Source organism: Sapajus apella, unplaced genomic scaffold (assembly GCF_009761245.1).
Source record: "Sapajus apella isolate SASKATOON/1434 unplaced genomic scaffold, GSC_monkey_1.0 scaffold25, whole genome shotgun sequence".
NCBI classification, from domain to species: Eukaryota; Metazoa; Chordata; class Mammalia; order Primates; family Cebidae; genus Sapajus; species Sapajus apella.
The window spans coordinates 23,248,486-23,258,321 of record NW_022436965.1 but is presented as its reverse complement, the minus strand read 5'-3'; positions in this window follow the sequence as shown (position 1 = coordinate 23,258,321).

The window sequence follows — 9,836 nt, the reverse complement described above, 5'->3', positions numbered from 1 at the left end:
TAGGTTCTCTTTTTATTTCTGAATTAATTAGGTTTCAGATCAGCTGCGTTATCAACAGCAAAAATAGCAGTGGCTTATACAGGAAATAAATTTATTTCTCTATTATGTAATGGTCCATGCCAAGCAGTCCAGGGATAATTTGGTGGCCCTCAAAGTATTAGGGACCGAGGTACCCTCTGTCTTCTTGTTCTGACATTCTCACATGTTAACTTCTCCTTTCCTTGAAAGGCTTCTGGGGCCGGGCACGGTGGCTCAAGCCTGTAATCCCAGCACTTTGGGAGGCCGAGGCGGGTGGATCACGAGGTCAAGAGATCGAGACCATCCTGGTCAACATGGTGAAACCCCGTCTCTACTAAAAATACAAAAAAATTAGCTGGGCATGGTGGCACGTGCCTGTAATCCCAGCTACTCAGGAGGCTGAGGCAGGAGAATTGCCTGAACCCAGGAGGCGGAGGTTGCAGTGAGCCGAGATCGCGCCATTGCACTCCAGCCTGGGTAACAAGAGCGAAACTCTGTCTCAAAAAAAAAAAAAAAAAAAAGAAAAAGAAAGGCTTCTGATAGAAAATCTTCTGACATAGCAAGATGTGGTGATGATTTTTTATATCGATAATCAACATCCAAAGTGATTCTGATGCAAGCATCCTTGGACAACATTCAAAACAATTAAGCATTGTTTCCCATGTTATGACTCTCATAACACTAATTTTGCAAGATGCTCCATATAAAAAGGATTCTGCTGATAAATAAGTTTGGAAAACAGTACTTAACATATCCCCATTTTGGAAACACAATGATTATTAGCATATTTTAATAGTTTTTGTAGTCTGGCTGTTTTCTTCATGGCTAGAAAGCTTCAGAACAAGAGGCTGGAAAATGAGAAGAGTGTGGTCGTCAACTCAACCTGAGCCACCACTGAGGCATAAACTTCCTCTCAGATACTGTGGATATGTACGCCTTACCCTCGTGCCTGTAGGGGTGCTTTCCCCTTGTGTCTCACCATCCCCCAGGAAACCTCTAAAATGGGGTGTGGCCAGGATTACTGTAGAAGTACTAGGCAGACAGCCCTCCTTCCTCCTGACATCCCTATAGAGAAGTATGGACGCAGCCTCTCATTTAAGGAAGAACAGCAGAGCCTTCAGCCTCTCAAAACAGGAAGGAGGAGATCAGGGGATCCCTGTGTTGTCAAAGAACAAACTGGTTTTAGGGGAAGTTTGGGATGTACTCCAAAGTCCTCTACCCCCTCACCTCTATGCCCCTTTTCCTAGATACATTGCAGGATCTCCCTTAGGAGAAAGAGTTGCTGTTGGGGTTACATATTTTTGCTCAACATATTTGGAAATTAAAGTTTCTGAAGAAAAAAAGATATAAGAAAATTGATGCCAAGTCCCAAAGGCAGCAAGAAATAGTAGGATCAAGAGAACAAGTAAAAGTGTAAAGATAACTAATACTGTTTTCCTTTCCTTAAAAAAGAGAAAAGGTGAAAATGTGAGTACAGATATATGTTTGGAAGTGAAGGAGCCTGGCTGGAAGCTTTCTCTGTGAAGTAGGAAGGAAAATCACCTGCTGAAAATGAGGAGAAAAGAAAAGGCAAGATAAACTTTTGGAACAGCACTTCTGGGAAATAAGAAACTTTGCTAACTAAGAATTAGTAAAGGCCAGGTGCGGTCTCTCACACCTGTAATCCCAGCACTTTGCGAGGCTAAGGCAGGTAGATCACGAGGTCAAGAGATCGACACCATCCTGGCCAGCATGGTGAAACCCCATCTCTACTAAAAATACAAAAATTAGCTGGGTGTGGTAGTGAGTGCCTGTAGTCCCAGCTACTCGGGAGGCTGAGGCAGAAGAATCGCTTGCACCTGGGAGGAGGAGACTGCAGTGAGCAGAGAGATCCTGCCACTACACTCCAGCGTGGTGACAGAGTGAGAATCCATCTCAAAAAAAAAAAAAAAAAAGTAAAAAGGTTATTGAGCAGTACTCAATGCTGAATTGAATATTGAATAGATTTTTTTCCATCCTAACTGCTAAGTTGAGTATTGAATAGATTTTTTTTCCATCCTCATTCAGTGGTCTAGGAGGAAAACAAGCAGGTGCTTGGATTCATCTAGGGTTGAGGATTAATGGGGTATTGGGGCTGGTAAAGAGGAACAAAGGACCTGAAGGCCCTTGTGACAGTGTTACTGAATGATAACGTTGTTTTCAATAAAAGAAAAAGAAAAGAAGACAGGCACAATGACTCACACCTGTAATCCCAGCACTATGGGAGGCCGAGGTAGGTGGATCACCTCAGGTCAGGAGTTTGAGACCAGTGTGACCAACATGGTGAAACCCTGTCTCTACTAAATACAAAAAATTAGCCAGATGTGGTGACATATGCCTCAGCTACTTTGGAGGCTGAGGCAGGAGAATCACTGGAACCCAGGAGGCGGAGGTTGCAGTGGGCAGAGATTGAACCACCTCACTCTAGCCTGGGAAACAAGAGTGAAACTCCATCTCAAAAAAGTGAAAAAGCAAAAGAGAAGAATGGGGAAAAGTTAAGGTGTGGAAGCATCTAGGATATGTGTGTTCAAAGAGATTTCTCTGCTCAATATTTCAAAGTTTTAGGTGGTGATTACATTAATTCATGGGAATGAATTGTTGGAGCGAAGTGGAGAAGTCTGCTGCAGTAAAGAATGTCTAGGAATTGCAATGCTAGTTAACAAGATATATGATGAGTAGTGACTACTTTTAAATCTTGGCTCTGTCCCTTAACAACAAATGAATTTGAACAAGTTGCTAAACCTTCTCAGTGTCTGTTTTCTTGTTAAAAAAAAAAAAGAGAGAGAGAGAAAATTATAACTAACTGGTAGGAGCAATGTAAGAAGACAACATATGTAGGCCGCGCCTGGTGGCTCCCGCCTGTAATCCCAGCACTTTGGGAGGCTGAGGCAGGTGGATCACTTGAGGTTGGGAGTTCTATACCAGCCTGACCAACATGGTGAAATCCTAGCTCTACTAAAAATACAAAATTAGCCAGGGGTGGTGGTGCATGCCTGTAATCCTAGCTACCCCAGAGGCTAAGGCAGGAGAATTGATTGAACTTGGAAGGCGGAGGTTGCAGTGAGCCCAGATTGCTTCACTGTACTTCAGCCTGGGTGACAGAGAAAAATCCTTTATTTATTTATTTATTTTTAAAGGTGGGGTTTCACCATGATGGCCAGGCTGGTCTTGAACTCCTGACCTCAGGTGATCCACCCACCTTGGCCTCCGAAAGTGCTAGGATTACAGGCGTGAGCCACAGCGCCCGGCCCAGAGCAAAACCCTTTTTAAAAAAAAAAAAAAAAAGGAAGACAACATTTGTAAAATATCTGGCACAGTGGACTCAATAAGTAGGAGCTGCTTTACTGGATTGGTCGACAATAAGGATGTCATACACACCTGGAATTATGGCAGAAAAGAGAATAGAAAGGAGCTGGGCATGGTGACACAGGCCAGTAATCCCAGCTGCTCAGGGGGCTAAGGCAGGAGGATCACTTGAGCCTAGGAGTTTGATGCCAGCCTTGGCAACATAGTGAGACCCTGTCTCAAAAAAATAAACAATTTTTTAAAAAGAAAAAAGGATATGAAGGAAAAGATTAAGCTGTGTGTTTAAGTCCTCAACAAATCTGGGGGTCTGACTTGTAAGTTGCTAAAGTAGAGTATCGAGATTTGAGAGAACCAAGACAATGTTAAGTCCCTGGTGGTGCCTTCTGGGAGGTACTCTCTCCTCCTCTAACCTCCATATTCTCACCTGAAGTGGGTATTGAAACTTCTGCTTCCAACCATGATGAAATAACCAGAACCAGACTTTCCTTCCTGCCTCAAACAACTAGAAAAGTGGACAAAATATAGGAAACATTGATTTATAAACATTGGACAGCAGGTAGTACAGGACGGTCATCTCTGAGAGAAGGGAAACAAAGTAAGCTCTTCAAGTTTCCCAGTTCTTTGCCTAAAAACAGGAAAAACCAATAGAACCCAGGTGTTTTCCTAAACTAAAAAGTGCTTAGATTACAGGTGTGAGCCACCACAGCCGGCCAAAAAAAGGCTTTTTTGTAAAAAAAGGATGAGGCAATGAGTAGCTATGAGTGCATCAACCCCACCTCTTGGTCTGAAGACAAGAGGAGCAAAGAAACAGCAGCATCTGCTCAAGAGGGTTGTGAATTATCATGGATTATCAGATATATTTACGTAATTACATTTCCCTCATATGAAAGTTAGGTTTTTAGTTCAAGTGGTAGGAGCATTCTATAATAAAATGGAGAATCTAGCAAAGTCTCAGCAAAGAACAGGGCCACAGAGGACACACTGGAAATTAAACACGGAGCAAAGGTAAGCCAGGAAGGAGGAAGGCCTTGGCAGACTGGAGACATGTGATTAGAGGAAAGACAGTGGTCCCAGGACAAGAGGGACGAGGAGGTCAAAAGGCATGCCAGAGAGACCCTCCCAGATCTACCTGCCCTCTTTTGCTCCTATTTTCAAGATTTCTCACCTTGTCAAGGGGGAAACAAAGCTCTTTTATTGTTTTGTTTTGGTTTTGCATGGAAGGAGATTGAGAGGCTTGAGGAGTGGCACAAGGAGAGTCTAGGAATAAAAAAATGTAATAATACTTGCTGTGCATTTACCAGGTCTGTGTCTTCGTGCTCAACCACAGGAAGCCTCCTGCTGGCCTCTTCAGAGCCCATTCTTATTTATTTTTTAATTTTTTGAGACAGGGTTTCACTCTGTCGCCCAGGCTGGAGTGCAGTGGCATGGTCTCGGCTCACTGCAGCCTCGACCTCCTTGGGCTCAAGTGATCCTCCCACCTCAGCCTCCTGAGTAGCTGGAACTATAGGCACCAACCACCACGCCCAGCTAATTTTTGTATTTTTTTTTTTGTAGAGACAGAGTTTCACCATATTACCTATGCTGGTTTCAAACTCCTGGGGTCAAGCAATCCGCCCTCCTCGGCCTCCCAGAGTTCTAGGATTATAGGTGTGAGCTGTCATCCTAGCCCAGGGGACCCATTCTAAGGTTTTCTCAGTGTGTGATCTACTCTACCTGTCTCCCTTCCCCTGAACAGTGGATACAAAGCTCCTCATTTCCCTAAGAAGCAGGCAGGGCCAATTTTCGTCACTAGGTGGCACGCACATATAAGCAGTGAGTTGAGTTGCAGAAAAGATGAAGGAAAACTAGAAAAAGCAAACTCATTCAACAACAAAGAAGGAACTTCAAGAATGAGGTAAATTAGTATGTGGCTTTTGCCTAAAAACAACAACAACAACAAAGAATGAGGTAAACATATTTAAATTGCCTTTTTGAAATCTTTATCACCATCTTGCTTTTTCTGGTGCCCCAGAAGTTGAGGCTGGGTACTTACTTGGTCATGATAGAAAGAACTATCCCTGAACCAGGTGGCAGCAAAAAGCAAAATATAGAGTAAGAGAAGCCAACCAGCCAAAGGAACTAAGGGCCTAATCACCCTTTTGGGCAGCCCACTTCTATCTTGAATGGTCTCTCTAAATCATTGTGCATATTCTTTAGTATGTTTATATTATCCAAAAGTCATTTTTTCCCCTTTTCTTTTTTTGAGACAGTTTTGCACTGTCACCCAGGCTGGAGTGCAGTGGGGTGATCCTGGCTCCCTGCAACCTCCGCCTCCTGGGTTCGAGCAATTCTCCTGCCTCAGCCTCTCGAGTAGATGGGATTACAGGTACGCACTACCACACCTGGCTAATTTTTCTATTTTTAGTAGAAACAGGGTTTCACCATATTGGCCAGCCTGGTCTCGAACTCTTGACCTCACATAATCTGCCCACCTTGGCCTCCCAAAGTGCTGGGATTACAAGCGTGAGCTACCATGCCTGACCCATTTTTCCCTTTTCCCAGACTTGTACAGCCCCTATTTTGTCCCAGTGTTTGTCCCCCATGACTAAATCATGACTGGAGGAAGGTCATATTCCCTCACAGTTATTATTTTGAACACTTACTTTTTGTAATTAGGTATTCATTTAACATTTATTTCTCCCACCAGATTGAAACTCCATGAAGGTGTGATTATGTATACTTTTGGTGACCATGGTATCCCCTGGCATACTGTAGGCACTTAACATTGACCAAAATCCTCCCAGCCTTTGCAAAGGCTTGCCTTTTCCTAATCTGTGTCCATCCTGCTACCAGAGTGATCTTAAAATGTAGATCTAGTTATGCCACTTCCCTGCTTGTAGTCAGTGACTTCTCAGAGATTTCAAACTAAACCTTTTCACTTATCCTGAATTGGCCTCACTACTTGCCACCTCCCCACGTGTCCCCCATGCTTCATCAACCATCCTAAACTACTGTTTCCTGCCTCTTTACTTTTGTGTATATTATTCATTCTGTCTTAAATGCTTTTCCTTCAGTTTTCTTTTTTCTTTTTCTTTTTTTTTTTTTTTGCCAATTTTAATAAAACCTTCAGAGCTTGGTTTCTGTCACCTCTTTCAGAAACCCTTCCTGGACCCGAGTTAGATGTTTTCTTCTATGCTCCTATAACACAGTATTCATCTCTGCTTACCATACTTTGTTGGTTCATCCAAGAGCCATCCCATCTATACTCTAAGATCCTTGAAAGCAAGGGTTTTGTTTTGCAAACTTTTGCTGACACAGTACTCAAAGCCCTCACCAGATAGAATCAATGGTTTCCTTCTGTGTATACATCACAATCATTAATATGTATTTCCCTTGCTCCTAGAGGATACAGACTATGTGTTATTATTCATCCCTGCACCTACCCTGGTGCTGTTGAGTTGCTCTGACATCACCGTGAAGAATCACAATGGGGCAGTGACATTCATATCACTAGGATGTTTAAGGATTGCATCATTATCAGTTATAGAGATTATGATCCCTGTACCTGTAGTCCTGTCATTTTTTGAGTAGACATAAGAGTACTTTGTGTTATTTGAAGTCGTATGAATATTTTAATTTTTATTATGCATCAATAAGTCCTATCTAGTAAGATAAGCAGAAAATGGATTTTATTATTTATTTTCTATTAGTGGAGAAGATAAGATTTTAAATTAAATGATATACCTTAAATTATCCAGTGAACATGGAGCACAGCCAAGACTAGAAGAAAATGAAATGTGTTCATCCAGAAATCTAGCGCTTTATCGGCAAGATTTTACCTGATAAAGTTCAAGCTTTCAGACAAATGAAAATAATCTTTTTTTTTTTTTTTTTTTTTTTTTTTTGAGACGGAGTTTCACTCATGTTACCCAGGCTGGAGTGCAATGGCGCGATCTCGGCTCACCGCAACCTCCGCCTCCTGGGTTCAGGCAATTCTCCTGCCTCAGCCTCCTGAGTAGCTGGGATTACAGGCACGCACCACCATGCCCAGCTAATTTTTTTTTGTATTTTTGGTAGAGACGGGGTTTCACCATGTTGACCAGGATGGTCTCGATCTCTTGACCTCGTGATCCACCCGCCTCGGCCTCCCAAAGTGCTGGGATTACAGGCTTGAGCCACCGCGCCCGGCCATGACTGAGTTATTAACTCCATTTCCCAGATGAGGCTATTGAAGCTTAGAAAGTTAATTGTCCATTTTTAAATGAATGACTCACATATGAAAGGCTCTAACAGAAATACAGGGAAGAGAAATCTAACCCAACCATGTAAAAGGTGATGCTAAGTAGGAAAAGTAGAAGAAAATCAGGCAAATAAGAGAAAGAATATTCCAGGCAGAGAAAACAAAGGTAGTAAAGTCCAAAAAGAACATGAAAGGCTGGGCACTTTGGCTCACGCCTGTAATCCTAGCACTTTGGGAGGCTGAGGTGGGAGGATCACTTGAGCCTAGGAGGCCAAGACCAGCCTGGGCAATATAGTGAGACCCAGTCTCTATCTTAAAAATAAAAATAAAAAAGAACATGAAAAATGCATAATTTGTTTAATAAATCTGCTTAGCTAGAGGACAAGATATAGATGTAGGTACAGAGGTGGGAAGAGGATGGAGATATAGGTTGGGATGGTTTTGTGTGCTAATTAGTTTAAATTTACTTAAATGCTACTGGGAGCCACAGGATAACTTTCCTTAGAGGAGCAACACAATCAGATTTATACTTTACAAAGATCATAGCCAGGCTAGGTGCATGTCTCACGCCTGTAATCCCAGCAATATGGAAGGCCGAGGCGGGTGGATCACCTGCAGTTAGGAGTTCAAGACCAGCCTGACCAACATGGTGAAATCCCATATGTACCAAAAATACAAAAGTTAGCCAGATGTGGTGGTGCATGCCTGTAATCTCAGCTACTCAGGAGGCTGAGGCAGGAGAATCACTTGAACCCAAAGGGTGGAGGGTGCAGTGAACCGAGATCATGCCACTACACTCCAGCCTGGGAGACAGAGTAAGACTCCATCTCAAAAAACAAAACAAAACAAAAAAATCATTGCCACAGCAAAATAGAAGGTAAACTGGAGTCAGGGAAACTAGAATAAAGATTTCCTGGTAGGCTATTGCAGAAAACTTAAGGGGACAGTGATAAGGACCTGAGTCAGTGTTGGTGACATCCCACATAATATTCTCTTCCCAGTAGGTCTCCTCCCTTTAGCCAACAAATGTGAAATGTAAGGGGGCAATGTCACAGAAAGTGACCCTGCCAGCCCCACTATTGGCTTAAAATTAAATTGTTTCTGGTAAGAATTTTACCCACCCATCTTTTCACACGTTATGGGGCTTATGAGTGGGGTTAAACCCATAAGAGAAGTGTGGTAATGGGTGCCCATCTCTATGTAGCTTAAGTATGCTTTTTTTGTGCAAAGCCTAGAAACCCATCAAAACATATAAAGTAAAATTAAAGAGTAATCTCTAAAGATTGGAAGTAAAATCAAACAAATGTAAATGTATATTCTGTTGGCAATAACCTTAAAGAAGCTATTCCAGATAACTTGAAATCTCAGTATTGGGACTGTGAACCCATAGTATGATATATATAGCTTACACAATCCTTCCTGTTTTCTATCCCCCCAAAAACAAAATTTAAACTATTTCCAGTAACTATATTGTTGGTAATGTTTATGTTGATATTCTGAGACTTCTGAGTGTACATTTTTTGATTATACTAATGAATAATTATGTAATATTCTATCAGCCACATGCTAAAAATTGGAATTCTTAGTATGGTTTGATAAGGAGACACAGACCAAAGAAATTAAGTAAAAATTATGTAGCACTGAGTATCAGTATAATTTCTTTTTCTTTTTTTTTTTTAAGATGGGGTTTCACCATGTTGGCCAGGCTGGTCTTGAACTCCTGACCTCAGGTGATCCACCCACCTTGGCCTCCCAAAGTGCAAGGATTACAGGCATGAGCCACTGCGCCCGGCCGTATCAGTATAATTTCACGCAGTATTTTATATTAAAACAACAAATAATACCAATGTTAGTCCACAGAAAGGCCTAGAAACCTACAAACCCAGTCTCAATGAACATTTCTGGTGCTCTGATTGCAATTTCCAAATGCCACTTTCCAGTAAAGAGGAAACAAGCCTCTTTGGATAAATTGTTTTCAGGTCAGGCAGGAAATACACAAGCTGAGCCTTAGAACATCTTGTAATATCACTTTTAGCAAAGATGCTACCAGTGACAACAAGGGTCATGTAGATGGACTGAGGAGCCAATTAAAGAGGCTCTCACTGGCCAAAAATGGGACAATTTGAGCATTCATAAGAGAAATAGTTTCAGTGGACTGAAGTACATCAAATATGTTTGAATGTATGAATTGCTAATGACATATACATTAATTATTCACTATTGGAGGATATTAATAAACAACTCATTATTTTGAAGACCAAGGAGTTAAACATTT